Source organism: Engystomops pustulosus, chromosome 4 (assembly GCF_040894005.1).
Source record: "Engystomops pustulosus chromosome 4, aEngPut4.maternal, whole genome shotgun sequence".
NCBI classification, from domain to species: Eukaryota; Metazoa; Chordata; class Amphibia; order Anura; family Leptodactylidae; genus Engystomops; species Engystomops pustulosus.
In genome coordinates this window covers 215780071-215798809 of record NC_092414.1, presented here as the reverse complement: position 1 = coordinate 215798809, position 18739 = coordinate 215780071, and positions in this window count along the sequence as shown.

Genomic DNA, 18739 nt, shown 5'->3' with positions numbered 1-18739 from the left:
ATAGCTCTTGGGCGGTGTGCCTTTTATCGCCTAGGCTCAGCAGTTTCAGCACCGCCTGCTGTCGCTTAGCGACGGCACTGCTGCTGTGCCTAGAGCTACCGACTGATGGCGCCATGCCCACGGATGGTAATTCGGAGGAGGAGGAGGTGGAGGAGGGGTGGGAGGAGGTATAGTAGGCCTTTGAGACCTGGACCGAGGTAGGCCCCGCAATTCTCTGCGTCGGCAGTATATGACCAGCCCCAGGGTCAGACTCGGTCCCAGCCTGCACCAAGTTAAGTGTAGTAGCGTTCTTATAAGTTTGGGATATGGCGGGTGAGGGGAATGTAAACAGATGCGCAAGAAGCGCATGATGCGCATGGAGCTGGCGTTCCGCTGCCAGGCGAGCTTTCGCCAATCCAAGCCCCTGTCTCTAGGCTACTCCCCAAACAGCACTTCTAAGAACCTTTTGTATAAGATCAAGTGTAGTAGCGTTCTTATAAGTTTAGGATATGCCGGGTGAGGGGAATGTAAACAGATGCGCAAGAAGCACTGAAATAATATCCCTAAATGGTAAAAGTTTGCCAGTATATTTTGTGGATAACACAGCTGGGTGGCGACAAAGTTAACAACTTTGATGTGGAATCCATGAAAACAACCCAAATTTCTGCCTGACACACCTCGTTTGATAAAGGGACGATGTATGGAGGCAGCTATATGGACGACTTTTGGAGGTAGCAATGGAGACAACGTGTGGAGGCTGCTATGGAGACAATTTAATTTAGATAGTGCCTGTATGTGGCAGTCCCAAACATTTTTCAAACCAGAGGAGCAGGTAGGTGGCCCTCCAGTAAAATGGGATAGATTGAGTGCCTGTATGTGGCAGTCCCAAAAATGTTTCAAACCAGAGGAGCAGGTAGGTGGCCCTCCAGTAAAATGGAATAGATTGAGTGCCTGTATGTGGCAGTCCCAAAAATTCTTCAAACCAGAGGAGCAGGTAGGTGGCCCTCCAGTAAAATGGAATAGATTGAGTGCCTGTATGTGGCAGTCCCAAAAATTGTTCAAACCAGAGGAGCAGGTAGGTGGCCCTGCAGTAAAATGGAATAGATTGAGTGCCTGTATGTGGCAGTCCCAAAAATGTTTCAAACCAGAGGAGCAGGTAGGTGGCCCTCCAGTAAAATGGGATAGATTGAGTGCCTGTATGTGGCAGTCCCAAAAATGTTTCAAACCAGAGGAGCAGGTAGGTGGCCCTCCAGTAAAATGGAATAGATTGAGTGCCTGTATGTGGCAGTCCCAAAAATTCTTCAAACCAGAGGAGCAGGTAGGTGGCCCTCCAGTAAAATGGAATAGATTGAGTGCCTGTATGTGGCAGTCCCAAAAATTGTTCAAACCAGAGGAGCAGGTAGGTGGCCCTGCAGTAAAATGGAATAGATTGAGTGCCTGTATGTGGCAGTCCCAAAAATTTTTTAAAACAGAGGACCGGGTAGGTGGCCCTCCAGAAAAATGGAATAGATTGAGTGCCTGTATGTGGCACTCACAAAAATTGTTTCAAACAGAGGACCGGGTAGGTGGCCCTCCAGAAAAATTAAATGCATGAAGTACTATAGCAAGAGCCAGTGGGCCCTGTCAAAAAATAGCCATTTTCCTCTGCTTTACTGTACAAAGAGGAGGAGAAGGAGGAAAATGAGGAGGAGGAGGAGGAGTGGATCAATTATTCAGGTTGAGCTTCCTTCACCTGGTGGAGATTGGAAATTCTGAGAAATCCAGCCTTTATTCATTTTAATAAGCGTCAGCCTGTCAGCGCTGTCAGTCGACAGGCGTGTACGCTTATCGGTGATGATGCCACCAGCTGCACTGAAAACCCGCTCGGACAAGACGCTAGCGGCAGGGCAGGCAAGAACCTCCAAGGCGTACAGCGCCAGTTCGTGCCACATGTCCAGCTTTGAAACCCAGTAGTTGTAGGGAGCTGTGTGATCATTTAGGACGATGGTATGGTCAGCTACGTACTCCCTCACCATCTTTCTGTAAAGATCAGCCCTACTCTGCCGAGACTGGGGACAGGTGACAGTGTCTTGCTGGGGTGACATAAAGCTGGCAAAAGCCTTGTAAAGCGTACCCTTGCCAGTGCTGGACAAGCTGCCTGCTCGCCTACTCTCCCTCGCTACTTGTCCCGCAGAACTACGCACTCTGCCGCTAGCGCTGTCAGAAGGGAAATACTGTTTCAGCTTGTGCACCAGGGCCTGCTGGTATTCATGCATTCTCACACTCCTTTCCTCTCCAGGGATGAGAGTGGGAAGATTTTGCTTGTACCGTGGGTCCAGGAGAGTGAACACCCAGTAATCGGTGCTGGAATAAATTCTTTGAACGCGAGGGTCACGGGATAGGCAGCCTAGCATGAAATCTGCCATATGCGCCAGAGTACCAACGCGTAAGAATTCACTCCCCTCACTGGCCTGACTGTCCATTTCCTCCTCCTCCAACTCCTCCAACTCCTCTTCTTCTGCCCATACACGCTGAACAGTGAAGGACTCAACAATGGTCCCCTCTTGTGTCTCGCCAACATTCTCCTCCTCTTCCTCCTCATCCTCCTCCACCTCCACCTCCTCCGATATGCGCTGAGAAACAGACCTCAGGGTGCTTTGGCTATCAACAAGGGAATATTCTTCCCCCGTCTCTTGTGACGAGCGCAAAGCTTCCGACTTCATGCTGACCAGAGAGTTTTTCAACAGGCCAAGCAGCGGGATGGTGAGGCTGATGATGGCGGCATCGCCACTGACCATCTGTGTTGACTCCTCAAAGTTACTCAGCACCTGACAGATATCAGACATCCACGTCCACTCCTCATTGTAGACTTGAGGAAGCTGACTGACCTGACTACCAGTTCTGGTGGAAGTTGACATCTGGCAGTCTACAATCGCTCTGCGCTGCTGGTAAACTCTGGATAACATGGTCAGTGTTGAATTCCACCTCGTGGGCACGTCGCACAACAGTCGGTGAGCGGGCAGTTGGAGGCGGCGCTGCGCTGCCCTGAGAGTGGCAGCATCTGGGCTGGACTTCCTGAAATGCGCACAGATGCGGCGCACCTTCGTGAGCAAATCAGACAGATTGGGGTATGTCTTGAGGAAACGCTGCACTATCAGATTTAACACATGGGCCAGGCATGGCACATGTGTCAGTCTGCCGAGTTGCAGAGCCGCCACCAGGTTACGGCCGTTGTCACACACAACCATTCCCGGCTTGAGGTTCAGCGGTGCCAGCCACAGATCAGTCTGCGCCGTGATGCCCTGTAATAGCTCTTGGGCGGTGTGCCTTTTGTCGCCTAGGCTCAGCAGTTTGAGCACCGCCTGCTGTCGCTTAGCGACGGCACTGCTGCTGTGCCTAGAGCTACCGACTGATGGCGCCGTGCCCACGGATGGTAGTTCGGAGGAGGAGGTGGAGGAGGGGTGGGAGGAGGAGGAGGCATAGTAGGCCTGAAACACCTGGACCGAGGTAGGCCCCGCAATCCTCGGCGTCGGCAGTATATGAGCAGCCCCAGGGTCAGACTCGGTCCCAGCCTCCACCAAGTTAACCCAATGTGCCGTCAGCGATATATAGTGGCCCTGCCCGGCAGCACTCGTCCACGTGTCCGTGGTCAGGTGGACCTTGTCAGAAACGGCGTTGGTCAGGGCACGGATGATGTTGTCTGACACGTGCTGGTGCAGGGCTGGGACGGCACATCGGGAAAAGTAGTGGCGGCTGGGGACCGAATACCGAGGGGCGGCCGCCGCCATGAGGTTGCGAAAGGCCTCGGTCTCTACTAGCCTATAGGGCAGCATCTCCAGGCTAAGCAATCTGGAGATGTGCACATTAAGGGCTTGGGCGTGCGGGTGGGTTGCACTATATTTGCGTTTCCGCTCCAGCGTCTGGGGTATGGAGAGCTGAACGCTGGTGGATGCTGTGGAGGATCGTGGAGGCGACGATGGGGTTTTTGTGCCAGGGTCCTGGGCAGGGGGCTGACTAGCAGCTGACACAGGGGAAGGAGCAGTGGTGTGCACGGCCGGAGGTGAACGGGCTTGTTGCCACTGAGTGGGGTGCTTAGCATTCATATGCCTGCGCATACTGGTGGTAGTTAAGCTAGTAGTGGTGGAACCCCTGCTGAGCCTGGTTTGGCAAATGTTGCACACCACAGTCCGTCGGTCATCCGGTGTTTCCTTAAAGAACCTCCACACTTCTGAAGATCTAGCCCTCGCCGCAAGAGCCCTCACCACGGGAGCTTCACTAGTTGACAGTGGCGCTGATGCACCAGCTCTGGCCCTGCCTCTCCGTCTGGCCCCACCACTGCCTCTTCCAACCTGTTCAGGTCGAGGACTCTCCTCCGTCTCAGAAGCACTGTGTTCACCCGGCCTCTCAACCCAGCTTGGGTCTGTCACCTCATCATCCTCCGATCCCTCAGTCTGCTCCCCCCTCGGACTTCCTGCCCTGACAACAACTTCCCCACTGTCTGACAACCGTGTCTCCTCATCGTCGGACACCTCTTTACACACTTCCACTACGTCAAGAAGGTCATCATCACCCACAGACTGTGACTGGTGGAAAACCTGGGCATCGGAAAATTGCTCAGCAGCAACCGGACAAGTGGTTTGTGACTGTGGGAAGGGTCCAGAAAACAGTTCCTCAGAGTATGCCGGTTCAAATGCCAAATTTTCCTGGGAGGGGGCAGACTGGGGGGGAGGAGGCTGAGGTGCAGGAGCTGGAGGAGTGGGGATTTCGGTGACATGGGTGGACTGCGTGGAAGACTGACTGGTGGTGGACAAATTGCTCGAAGCATTGTCAGCAATCCACGACATCACCTGTTCGCACTGTTCTGGCCTCAACAGTGCTCTACCACGAGTCCCAGTAACTTCAGACATGAACCTAGGGAGTGTAGCTCTGCGGCGTTCCCCTGCTCCCTCATCAGCAGGTGGTGTCTCACCCCGCCCAGGACCACGGCCTCTGACCCCTGCAGTAGTTGGACGCCCACGTCCCCGCCCTCGTCCTCTACCCCTAGCCCTCGGGTTAAACATTTTTAAAATGAGAGTTATAACTTTTTTTTTTTTTTTACTTCTTTTTGTTTTTTTTTGTGTTTTTTTGTGTTTTTTGTTTTTTTTGTGTTTTTTGTTTTTTTTTGAGTTTTTAAAACCAAACAATCCTATCCTATTGCTATGGCTATTTTCTAGCCAAGTATCAAAGGAAGCACACTACTATGCCAGATGAGATGACACTGAGTTATTGCCTAATAGAAATCCAACCCCTACTGAATTTTGCCACTTCGGCCTTTGCTATGGATATGTGCGCCACTAAGCGCAGAACACAGCGGTCGCAAGTCTCACTACAAATTGCTCAGAATTGGCAAGTACATGCACTGCAGAAACTACAGCCACCAGCAGATCAACCAGAAATCAAATATATAGAACGCTACTGTAGGCTTCAAGAAGCTGTTTGTATTCTCCTATGGCTATTTTCTAGCCAAGTATCAAAGGAAGCACACTACTATGCCAGATGAGATGACACTGAGTTATTGCCTAATAGAAATCCAACCCCTACTGAATTTTGCCACTTCGGCCTTTGCTATGGATATGTGCGCCACTAAGCGCAGAACACAGCGGTCGCAAGTCTCACTACAAATTGCTCAGAATTGGCAAGTACATGCACTGCAGAAACTACAGCCACCAGCAGATCAACCAGAAATCAAATATATAGAACGCTACTGTAGGCTTCAAGAAGCTGTTTGTATTCTCCTATGGCTATTTTCTAGCCAAGTATCAAAGGAAGCACACTACTATGCCAGATGAGATGACACTGAGTTATTGCCTAATAGAAATCCAACCCCTACTGAATTTTGCCACTTCGGCCTTTGCTATGGATATGTGCGCCACTAAGCGCAGAACACAGCGGTCGCAAGTCTCACTACAAATTGCTCAGAATTGGCAAGTACATGCACTGCAGAAACTACAGCCACCAGCAGATCAACCAGAAATCAAATATATAGAACGCTACTGTAGGCTTCAAGAAGCTGTTTGTATTCTCCTATGGCTATTTTCTAGCCAAGTATCAAAGGAAGCACACTACTATGCCAGATGAGATGACACCGAGTTATTGCCTAATAGAAATCCAACCCCTACTGAATTTTGCCACTTCGGCCTTTGCTATGGATATGTGCGCCACTAAGCGCAGAACACAGCGGTCGCAAGTCTCACTACAAATTGCTCAGAATTGGCAAGTACATGCACTGCAGAAACTACAGCCACCAGCAGATCAACCAGAAATCAAATATATAGAACGCTACTGTAGGCTTCAAGAAGCTGTTTGTATTCTCCTATGGCTATTTTCTAGCCAAGTATCAAAGGAAGCACACTACTATGCCAGATGAGATGACACTGAGTTATTGCCTAATAGAAATCCAACCCCTACTGAATTTTGCCACTTCGGCCTTTGCTATGGATATGTGCGCCACTAAGCGCAGAACACAGCGGTCGCAAGTCTCACTACAAATTGCTCAGAATTGGCAAGTACATGCACTGCAGAAACTACAGCCACCAGCAGATCAACCAGAAATCAAATATATAGAACGCTACTGTAGGCTTCAAGAAGCTGTTTGTATTCTCCTATGGCTATTTTCTAGCCAAGTATCAAAGGAAGCACACTACTATGCCAGATGAGATGACACCGAGTTATTGCCTAATAGAAATCCAACCCCTACTGAATTTTGCCACTTCGGCCTTTGCTATGGATATGTGCGCCACTAAGCGCAGAACACAGCGGTCGCAAGTCTCACTACAAATTGCTCAGAATTGGCTAGTACATGCACTGCAGAAACTACAGCCACCAGCAGATCAACCAGAAATCAAATATATAGAACGCTACTGTAGGCTTCAAGAAGCTGTTTGTATTCTCCTATGGCTATTTTCTAGCCAAGTATCAAAGGAAGCACACTACTATGCCAGATGAGATGACACTGAGTTATTGCCTAATAGAAATCCAACCCCTACTGAATTTTGCCACTTCGGCCTTTGCTATGGATATGTGTGCCACTAAGCGCAGAACACAGCGGTCGCAAGTCTCACTACAAATTGCTCAGAATTGGCAAGTACATGCACTGCAGAAACTACAGCCACCAGCAGATCAACCAGAAATCAAATATATAGAACGCTACTGTAGGCTTCAAGAAGCTGTTTGTATTCTCCTATGGCTATTTTCTAGCCAAGTATCAAAGGAAGCACACTACTATGCCAGATGAGATGACACCGAGTTATTGCCTAATAGAAATCCAACCCCTACTGAATTTTGCCACTTCGGCCTTTGCTATGGATATGTGCGCCACTAAGCGCAGAACACAGCGGTCGCAAGTCTCACTACAAATTGCTCAGAATTGGCAAGTACATGCACTGCAGAAACTACAGCCACCAGCAGATCAACCAGAAATCAAATATATAGAACGCTACTGTAGGCTTCAAGAAGCTGTTTGTATTCTCCTATGGCTATTTTCTAGCCAAGTATCAAAGGAAGCACACTACTATGCCAGATGAGATGACACTGAGTTATTGCCTAATAGAAATCCAACCCCTACTGAATTTTGCCACTTCGGTCCTTGCTATGGATATGTGTGCCACTAAGAGCTAAACACAACGGTAGCAAGTCCCCCTGCTAATTCCTCACAAAATGGTAAAAGATGCAAATTAAAATAAAAAAAGTAGAACGTTATTGTAGCCCTAAGAAGGGCTGTTGGGTTCTTTGAGAATCACTCCTGCCTAACAGTAAGCTAATAGAACACCCTAACGCTTTCCCTGACCAGCAGCAGCTCTCTCCCTAGCGGCATCCAGAGACAGAATGATCCGAGCAGCGCGGCCAGCGGCTAGTCTATCCCAGGGTCACCTGATCTGGCCAGCCAACCACTGCTATCGACGTGTAAGGGTACCACGTCATGCTGGGTGGAGTGCAGAGTCTCCTGGCTTGTGATTGGCTCTGTTTCTGGCCGCCAAAAAGCAAAACGGCGGGAGCTGCCATTTTCTCGAGCGGGCGAAGTATTCGTCCGAGTAACGAGCAGTTTCGAGTACCCTAATGCTCGACCGAGCATCAAGCTCGGACGAGCATGTTCGCTCATCTCTAGTTCTAATCCTTTGTTCCATGTTTCCCTATTTTTAAATTTAATACAAAATAGAAATATGAGAACTATTAATGTTTTCCCCTTGGATTTTTAAAATTTTAGTTATATGAATTAGTTAGAAATGAATTGGAGAAGGTGTAAATTCAGACTAAAATGAATTTCTGAAAAACATTCATTTTCGATGAAACCTTCCATTGCGTTTCCTTTTTGTTGTCTTTCCTGAGACGTTAGTTGTTACTTAAATTTTTCAAGAAAAATCTATCACAAAATAGGAAAATAAGAAATTTTTATGCAGTTTTTGAAAATATTTTGTAACTGTTTATAATGGATTATTCATTTACTTTTTGTCTGTATGTGATAGGACAACTAAATAAAAAAAATTAGATTTTTTTTAATAAGAATTTGCAGGATTTTTATTTTCGAATCTCTTATTTTATTGCATCAATTAGTTAAAATATCTTTAAAATAAAAGTTTAATTACAATGTTTTCAGATTTATGGATAAAATAGTATAAATTTATAAAACTTGCTAATTTTCTGTTTATGCATTAATTTGTACAATGGGTTAGTAGTGGTAATGGATTTCGATAGAGGTTCTTAGCAATCCAAGACGTAAATGTTATAGTAAGTAATTGTATAATTGATCCTCTAAGAGTAAAATGTGTTATACTTACAATCCCTACGATTCTTCCATGTATGTAACTACATAACCTCTTTGGCTCTTTTATAGACTGTCGAGCGCTCGTTCTGGGTCACCCCAGGGCATCGTAACTGCAATTTACTGCTATGATCACATTAGTATAATCATCGTTGAGACCTGGGGTTATCTAAAGGGGATTTTTCACTTGACAATCATGTGACATAGGCAGATGTTGCCTCACTCATCTGTCTTTAAAAAAATAAAAAATTGTGAAAAAAATAGAATATACTTTTGTCTATGGTATTTTATTAAAGCATTTATGAGACTTGAGACAACCCCCTCGATGATGGTAATTTTAGAGTGTTCTACCAAATTTATATTATAATGTCTTTCAAATTGTGTAAAAGAGAATCTGACCATTATAACCATTATGACTAGAGATGAGCGAACATGCTCGTCCGAGCTTGATGCTCGGTCGAGCATTAGGGTACTCGAAACTGCTCGTTACTCGGACGAATACTTCGCCCGCTCGAGAAAATGGCAGCTCCCGCCGTTTTGCTTTTTGGCGGCCAGAAACAGAGCCAATCACAAGCCAGGAGACTCTGCACTCCACCCAGCATGACGTGGTACCCTTACACGTCGATAGCAGTGGTTGGCTGGCCAGATCAGGTGACCCTGGGATAGACTAGCCGCTGGCCGCGCTGCTCGGATCATTCTGTCTCTGGATGCCGCTAGGGAGAGAGCTGCTGCTGGTCAGGGAAAGCGTTAGGGTGTTCTATTAGCTTACTGTTAGGCAGGAGTGATTCTCAAAGAACCCAACAGCCCTTCTTAGGGCTACAATAACGTTCTACTTTTTTTATTTTAATTTGCATCTTTTACCATTTTGTGAGGAATTAGCAGGGGGACTTGCTACCGTTGTGTTTAGCTCTTAGTGGCACACATATCCATAGCAAAGACCGAAGTGGGAAAATTCAGTAGGGGTTGGATTTCTATTAGGCAATAACTCAGTGTCATCTCATCTGGCATAGTAGTGTGCTTCCTTTGATACTTGGCTAGAAAATAGCCATAGGAGAATACAAACAGCTTCTTGAAGCCTACAGTAGCGTTCTATATATTTGATTTCTGGTTGATCTGCTGGTGGCTTTAGTTTCTGCAGTGCATGTACTTGCCAATTCTGAGCAATTTGTAGTGAGACTTGCGACCGCTGTGTTCTGCGCTTAGTGGCGCACATATCCATAGCAAAGGCTGAAGTGGGAAAATTCAGTAGGGGTTGGATTTCTATTAGGCACTAACTCAGTGTCATCTCATCTGGCATAGTAGTGTGCTTCCTTTGATACTTGGCTAGAAAATAGCCATAGGAGAATACAAACAGCTTCTTGAAGCCTACAGTAGCGTTCTATATATTTGATTTCTGGTTGATCTGCTGGTGGCTTTAGTTTCTGCAGTGCATGTACTTGCCAATTCTGAGCAATTTGTAGTGAGACTTGCGACCGCTGTGTTCTGCGCTTAGTGGCGCACATATCCATAGCAAAGGCTGAAGTGGGAAAATTCAGTAGGGGTTGGATTTCTATTAGGCAATAACTCAGTGTCATCTCATCTGGCATAGTAGTGTGCTTCCTTTGATACTTGGCTAGAAAATAGCCATAGGAGAATACAAACAGCTTCTTGAAGCCTACAGTAGCGTTCTATATATTTGATTTCTGGTTGATCTGCTGGTGGCTGTAGTTTCTGCAGTGCATGTACTTGCCAATTCTGAGCAATTTGTAGTGAGACTTGCGACCGCTGTGTTCTGCGCTTAGTGGCGCACATATCCATAGCAAAGGCCGAAGTGGCAAAATTCAGTAGGGGTTGGATTTCTATTAGGCAATAACTCAGTGTCATCTCATCTGGCATAGTAGTGTGCTTCCTTTGATACTTGGCTAGAAAATAGCCATAGGAGAATACAAACAGCTTCTTGAAGCCTACAGTAGCGTTCTATATATTTGATTTCTGGTTGATCTGCTGGTGGCTGTAGTTTCTGCAGTGCATGTACTTGCCAATTCTGAGCAATTTGTAGTGAGACTTGCGACCGCTGTGTTCTGCGCTTAGTGGCGCACATATCCATAGCAAAGGCCGAAGTGGCAAAATTCAGTAGGGGTTGGATTTCTATTAGGCAATAACTCAGTGTCATCTCATCTGGCATAGTAGTGTGCTTCCTTTGATACTTGGCTAGAAAATAGCCATAGGAGAATACAAACAGCTTCTTGAAGCCTACAGTAGCGTTCTATATATTTGATTTCTGGTTGATCTGCTGGTGGCTGTAGTTTCTGCAGTGCATGTACTTGCCAATTCTGAGCAATTTGTAGTGAGACTTGCGACCGCTGTGTTCTGCGCTTAGTGGCGCACATATCCATAGCAAAGGCCGAAGTGGCAAAATTCAGTAGGGGTTGGATTTCTATTAGGCAATAACTCAGTGTCATCTCATCTGGCATAGTAGTGTGCTTCCTTTGATACTTGGCTAGAAAATAGCCATAGGAGAATACAAACAGCTTCTTGAAGCCTACAGTAGCGTTCTATATATTTGATTTCTGGTTGATCTGCTGGTGGCTGTAGTTTCTGCAGTGCATGTACTTGCCAATTCTGAGCAATTTGTAGTGAGACTTGCGACCGCTGTGTTCTGCGCTTAGTGGCGCACATATCCATAGCAAAGGCCGAAGTGGCAAAATTCAGTAGGGGTTGGATTTCTATTAGGCAATAACTCAGTGTCATCTCATCTGGCATAGTAGTGTGCTTCCTTTGATACTTGGCTAGAAAATAGCCATAGGAGAATACAAACAGCTTCTTGAAGCCTACAGTAGCGTTCTATATATTTGATTTCTGGTTGATCTGCTGGTGGCTGTAGTTTCTGCAGTGCATGTACTTGCCAATTCTGAGCAATTTGTAGTGAGACTTGCGACCGCTGTGTTCTGCGCTTAGTGGCGCACATATCCATAGCAAAGGCCGAAGTGGCAAAATTCAGTAGGGGTTGGATTTCTATTAGGCACTAACTCAGTGTCATCTCATCTGGCATAGTAGTGTGCTTCCTTTGATACTTGGCTAGAAAATAGCCATAGCAATAGGATAGGATTGTTTGGTTTTAAAAACTCAAAAAAAAACAAAAAACACAAAAAAAAAAAAAAACACAAAAAAACACAAAAAAAAAAAAAAAGAAGTAAAAAAAAAAAAAAAGTTATAACTCTCATTTTAAAAATGTTTAACCCGAGGGCTAGGGGTAGAGGACGAGGGCGGGGACGTGGGCGTCCAACTACTGCAGGGGTCAGAGGCCGTGGTCCTGGGCGGGGTGAGACACCACCTGCTGATGAGGGAGCAGGGGAACGCCGCAGAGCTACACTCCCTAGGTTCATGTCTGAAGTTACTGGGACTCGTGGTAGAGCACTGTTGAGGCCAGAACAGTGCGAACAGGTGATGTCGTGGATTGCTGACAATGCTTCGAGCAATTTGTCCACCACCAGTCAGTCTTCCACGCAGTCCACCCATGTCACCGAAATCCCCACTCCTCCAGCTCCTGCACCTCAGCCTCCTCCCCCCCAGTCTGCCCCCTCCCAGGAAAATTTGGCATTTGAACCGGCATACTCTGAGGAACTGTTTTCTGGACCCTTCCCACAGTCACAAACCACTTGTCCGGTTGCTGCTGAGCAATTTTCCGATGCCCAGGTTTTCCACCAGTCACAGTCTGTGGGTGATGATGACCTTCTTGACGTAGTGGAAGTGTGTAAAGAGGTGTCCGACGATGAGGAGACACGGTTGTCAGACAGTGGGGAAGTTGTTGTCAGGGCAGGAAGTCCGAGGGGGGAGCAGACTGAGGGATCGGAGGATGATGAGGTGACAGACCCAAGCTGGGTTGAGAGGCCGGGTGAACACAGTGCTTCTGAGACGGAGGAGAGTCCTCGACCTGAACAGGTTGGAAGAGGCAGTGGTGGGGCCAGACGGAGAGGCAGGGCCAGAGCTGGTGCATCAGCGCCACTGTCAACTAGTGAAGCTCCCGTGGTGAGGGCTCTTGCGGCGAGGGCTAGATCTTCAGAAGTGTGGAGGTTCTTTAAGGAAACACCGGATGACCGACGGACTGTGGTGTGCAACATTTGCCAAACCAGGCTCAGCAGGGGTTCCACCACTACTAGCTTAACTACCACCAGTATGCGCAGGCATATGAATGCTAAGCACCCCACTCAGTGGCAACAAGCCCGTTCACCTCCGGCCGTGCACACCACTGCTCCTTCCCCTGTGTCAGCTGCTAGTCAGCCCCCTGCCCAGGACCCTGGCACAAAAACCCCATCGTCGCCTCCACGATCCTCCACAGCATCCACCAGCGTTCAGCTCTCCATACCCCAGACGCTGGAGCGGAAACGCAAATATAGTGCAACCCACCTGCACGCCCAAGCCCTTAATGTGCACATCTCCAGATTGCTTAGCCTGGAGATGCTGCCCTATAGGCTAGTAGAGACCGAGGCCTTTCGCAACCTCATGGCGGCGGCCGCCCCTCGGTATTCGGTCCCCAGCCGCCACTACTTTTCCCGATGTGCCGTCCCAGCCCTGCACCAGCACGTGTCAGACAACATCATCCGTGCCCTGACCAACGCCGTTTCTGACAAGGTCCACCTGACCACGGACACGTGGACGAGTGCTGCCGGGCAGGGCCACTATATATCGCTGACGGCACATTGGGTTAACTTGGTGGAGGCTGGGACCGAGTCTGACCCTGGGGCTGCTCATATACTGCCGACGCCGAGGATTGCGGGGCCTACCTCGGTCCAGGTGTTTCAGGCCTACTATGCCTCCTCCTCCTCCCACCCCTCCTCCACCTCCTCCTCCGAACTACCATCCGTGGGCACGGCGCCATCAGTCGGTAGCTCTAGGCACAGCAGCAGTGCCGTCGCTAAGCGACAGCAGGCGGTGCTCAAACTGCTGAGCCTAGGCGACAAAAGGCACACCGCCCAAGAGCTATTACAGGGCATCACGGCGCAGACTGATCTGTGGCTGGCACCGCTGAACCTCAAGCCGGGAATGGTTGTGTGTGACAACGGCCGTAACCTGGTGGCGGCTCTGCAACTCGGCAGACTGACACATGTGCCATGCCTGGCCCATGTGTTAAATCTGATAGTGCAGCGTTTCCTCAAGACATACCCCAATCTGTCTGATTTGCTCACGAAGGTGCGCCGCATCTGTGCGCATTTCAGGAAGTCCAGCCAAGATGCTGCCACTCTCAGGGCAGCGCAGCGCCGCCTCCAACTGCCCGCTCACCGACTGTTGTGCGACGTGCCCACGAGGTGGAATTCAACACTGACCATGTTATCCAGAGTTTACCAGCAGCGCAGAGCGATTGTAGACTGCCAGATGTCAACTTCCACCAGAACTGGTAGTCAGGTCAGTCAGCTTCCTCAAGTCTACAATGAGGAGTGGACGTGGATGTCTGATATCTGTCAGGTGCTGAGTAACTTTGAGGAGTCAACACAGATGGTCAGTGGCGATGCCGCCATCATCAGCCTCACCATCCCGCTGCTTGGCCTGTTGAAAAACTCTCTGGTCAGCATGAAGTCGGAAGCTTTGCGCTCGTCACAAGAGACGGGGGAAGAATATTCCCTTGTTGATAGCCAAAGCACCCTGAGGTCTGTTTCTCAGCGCATATCGGAGGAGGTGGAGGTGGAGGAGGATGAGGAGGAAGAGGAGGAGAATGTTGGCGAGACACAAGAGGGGACCATTGTTGAGTCCTTCACTGTTCAGCGTGTATGGGCAGAAGAAGAGGAGTTGGAGGAGTTGGAGGAGGAGGAAATGGACAGTCAGGCCAGTGAGGGGAGTGAATTCTTACGCGTTGGTACTCTGGCGCATATGGCAGATTTCATGCTAGGCTGCCTATCCCGTGACCCTCGCGTTCAAAGAATTTATTCCAGCACCGATTACTGGGTGTTCACTCTCCTGGACCCACGGTACAAGCAAAATCTTCCCACTCTCATCCCTGGAGAGGAAAGGAGTGTGAGAATGCATGAATACCAGCAGGCCCTGGTGCACAAGCTGAAACAGTATTTCCCTTCTGACAGCGCTAGCGGCAGAGTGCGTAGTTCTGCGGGACAAGTAGCGAGGGAGAGTAGGCGAGCAGGCAGCTTGTCCAGCACTGGCAAGGGTACGCTTTACAAGGCTTTTGCCAGCTTTATGTCACCCCAGCAAGACACTGTCACCTGTCCCCAGTCTCGGCAGAGTAGGGCTGATCTTTACAGAAAGATGGTGAGGGAGTACGTAGCTGACCATACCATCGTCCTAAATGATCACACAGCTCCCTACAACTACTGGGTTTCAAAGCTGGACATGTGGCACGAACTGGCGCTGTACGCCTTGGAGGTTCTTGCCTGCCCTGCCGCTAGCGTCTTGTCCGAGCGGGTTTTCAGTGCAGCTGGTGGCATCATCACCGATAAGCGTACACGCCTGTCGACTGACAGCGCTGACAGGCTGACGCTTATTAAAATGAATAAAGGCTGGATTTCTCAGAATTTCCAATCTCCACCAGGTGAAGGAAGCTCAACCTGAATAATTGATCCACTCCTCCTCCTCCTCCTCATTTTCCTCCTTCTCCTCCTCTTTGTACAGTAAAGCAGAGGAAAATGGCTATTTTTTGACAGGGCCCACTGGCTCTTGCTATAGTACTTCATGCATTTAATTTTTCTGGAGGGCCACCTACCCGGTCCTCTGTTTGAAACAATTTTTGTGAGTGCCACATACAGGCACTCAATCTATTCCATTTTTCTGGAGGGCCACCTACCCGGTCCTCTGTTTTAAAAAATTTTTGGGACTGCCACATACAGGCACTCAATCTATTCCATTTTACTGGAGGGCCACCTACCTGCTCCTCTGGTTTGAAACATTTTTGGGACTGCCACATACAGGCACTCAATCTATTCCATTTTACTGCAGGGCCACCTACCTGCTCCTCTGGTTTGAACAATTTTTGGGACTGCCACATACAGGCACTCAATCTATTCCATTTTACTGGAGGGCCACCTACCTGCTCCTCTGGTTTGAAACATTTTTGGGACTGCCACATACAGGCACTCAATCTATTCCATTTTACTGCAGGGCCACCTACCTGCTCCTCTGGTTTGAACAATTTTTGGGACTGCCACATACAGGCACTCAATCTATTCCATTTTACTGGAGGGCCACCTACCTGCTCCTCTGGTTTGAAACATTTTTGGGACTGCCACATACAGGCACTCAATCTATTCCATTTTACTGCAGGGCCACCTACCTGCTCCTCTGGTTTGAACAATTTTTGGGACTGCCACATACAGGCACTCAATCTATTCCATTTTACTGCAGGGCCACCTACCTGCTCCTCTGGTTTGAACAATTTTTGGGACTGCCACATACAGGCACTCAATCTATTCCATTTTACTGGAGGGCCACCTACCTGCTCCTCTGGTTTGAAGAATTTTTGGGACTGCCACATACAGGCACTCAATCTATTCCATTTTACTGGAGGGCCACCTACCTGCTCCTCTGGTTTGAAAAATGTTTGGGACTGCCACATACAGGCACTATCCAAATTAAATTGTCTCCATAGCAGCCTCCACACGTTGTCTCCATTGCTACCTCCAAAAGTCGTCCATATAGCTGCCTCCATACATCGTCCCTTTATCAAACGAGGTGTGTCAGGCAGAAATTTGGGTTGTTTTCATGGATTCCACATCAAAGTTGTTAACTTTGTCGCCACCCTGCTGTGTTATCCACAAAATATACTGGCAAACTTTTACCATTTAGGGATATTATTTCAGCGCTTCTTGCGCATCTGTTTACATTCCCCTCACCCGGCATATCCTAAACTTATAAGAACGCTACTACACTTGATCTTATACAAAAGGTTCTTAGAAGTGCTGTTTGGGGAGTAGCCTAGAGACAGGGGCTTGGATTGGCGAAAGCTCGCCTGGCAGCGGAACGCCAGCTCCATGCGCATCATGCGCTTCTTGCGCATCTGTTTACATTCCCCTCACCCGCCATATCCCAAACTTATAAGAACGCTACTACACTTAACTTGGTGCAGGCTGGGACCGAGTCTGACCCTGGGGCTGGTCATATACTGCCGACGCAGAGAATTGCGGGGCCTACCTCGGTCCAGGTCTCAAAGGCCTACTATACCTCCTCCCACCCCTCCTCCACCTCCTCCTCCTCCGAATTACCATCCGTGGGCATGGCGCCATCAGTCGGTAGCTCTAGGCACAGCAGCAGTGCCGTCGCTAAGCGACAGCAGGCGGTGCTGAAACTGCTGAGCCTAGGCGATAAAAGGCACACCGCCCAAGAGCTATTACAGGGCATTCCACATCAAAGTTGTTAACTTTGTCGCCACCCTGCTGTGTAATCCACATAATATACTTGCAAACTTTTACCATTTAGGGATATTATTTCAGCGCTTCTTGCGCATCTGTTTACATTCCCCTCACCCGCCATATCCTAAACTTATAAGAACGCTACTACACTTGATCTTATACAAAAGGTTCTTAGAAGTGCTGTTTGGGGAGTAGCCTATAGACAGGGGCTTGGATTGGCGAAAGCTCGCCTGGCAGCGGAGCGCCAGCTCCATGCCAAGATCCAACTAACATAGTTTTAACTGCAGCACCTTTAATCTACTACTAGTTCACTGCCTCCATACATGGTCCCCTTATCAAACGAGCTGTGTCAGGCAGAATTTTGGGTTGTTTTCATGGCTTCCATGTTAACTTTGTCGCCACCCTGCTGTGTAATCCACAAAATATACTGGCAAACTTTTATCATGTACCGATATTATTTGAGCGCTTCTTGCTCACCTCCTTTGGTTCCTCTCTGCCACCCATTGGTTTGAAGCCTGAGTCCATTTAGGGTATGTCGCCATGCCACTCTCTAGCCTGCTGCCGCTGCCTCTGCCTCTGCATGCCGTCCCCTATAGTGTCAGGGTCAATTATTGGATGTTTTAGATGCTATCTAGCTTCATTCTGTCACTCTGTCATGGCCATGCTGTTGCCCATAATTTTGGCATAATGGTGCGATTAGGCAGCCTCAGAGGCATCCATGCATGCTGCCCCTGCTGTTTCCTGTCCATTTCCGTGGTGTTTCCATCCTTTTCTGAGGTTCCCAGGTGTTTGGCCAAGCTTCCCTGTGCAGAGCCTTGGTCCCCTTGAAAAATGCTCGAGTCTCCCATTGACTTCAATGGGGTTCGTTATTCGAGACGAGCACTCGAGCATCGGGAAAAGTTCGTCTCGAATAACGAGTACCCGAGCATTTTAGTGTTCGCTCATCTCTAATTATGACCATTCCTTGTCTCACGACTCTCCCCTTAATACAGGAAGTCCCCAGGTTACCCAGGTTTGAACTTAAAGGGCATCTACTACCAGAATGAGAGTCTTTATGCAAATGAGCCTGAGAGGCTACAGACTCCATAGGTGTTAATGGAGCCTGAAGCCCCTCAAGCTCATTTGCGTACAGTCTTTCAACCTGATGGTGCCCTTGACGTTGAATTTGTAGATAAGTTGGAACTGTATATTTAATAATTGTAGCTCCAGAAAAAAGTTCTTTTTGTCCCAGTGACTATTTGATTTTCAAAAATTTTTGCTGTAATGGGACCAAGGATTATCAATAAAACTTCATTACAGACACCTTACAGCTGACGATTACAGTCTGGGACTATGGTAAAGCATTCAGAGAGCTTCACCAGAGGTCACAGTGGGGAGAGAGGTTTGTCTGTAACTAAGTCGGGTGTCCTTAAGTAGGGGATTTCCTGTATACTTGAATATTATACAGGGCCATAGCTATTTGGAACAATGCTCTATATGTCATTTAGGAATGGCACAAAAAATTTGCTGGAAAACCATTCCTGGTCTTGAATTCCATAAATTGTTACATCCCTGTGGTCATCCTCAGCATGTCACCTGCTCATCTTCAATGTAAACATATTTGACAAGAAAATTAAATTATGGCCTTATCTAATTCACCATAGTTTGGTCAGAG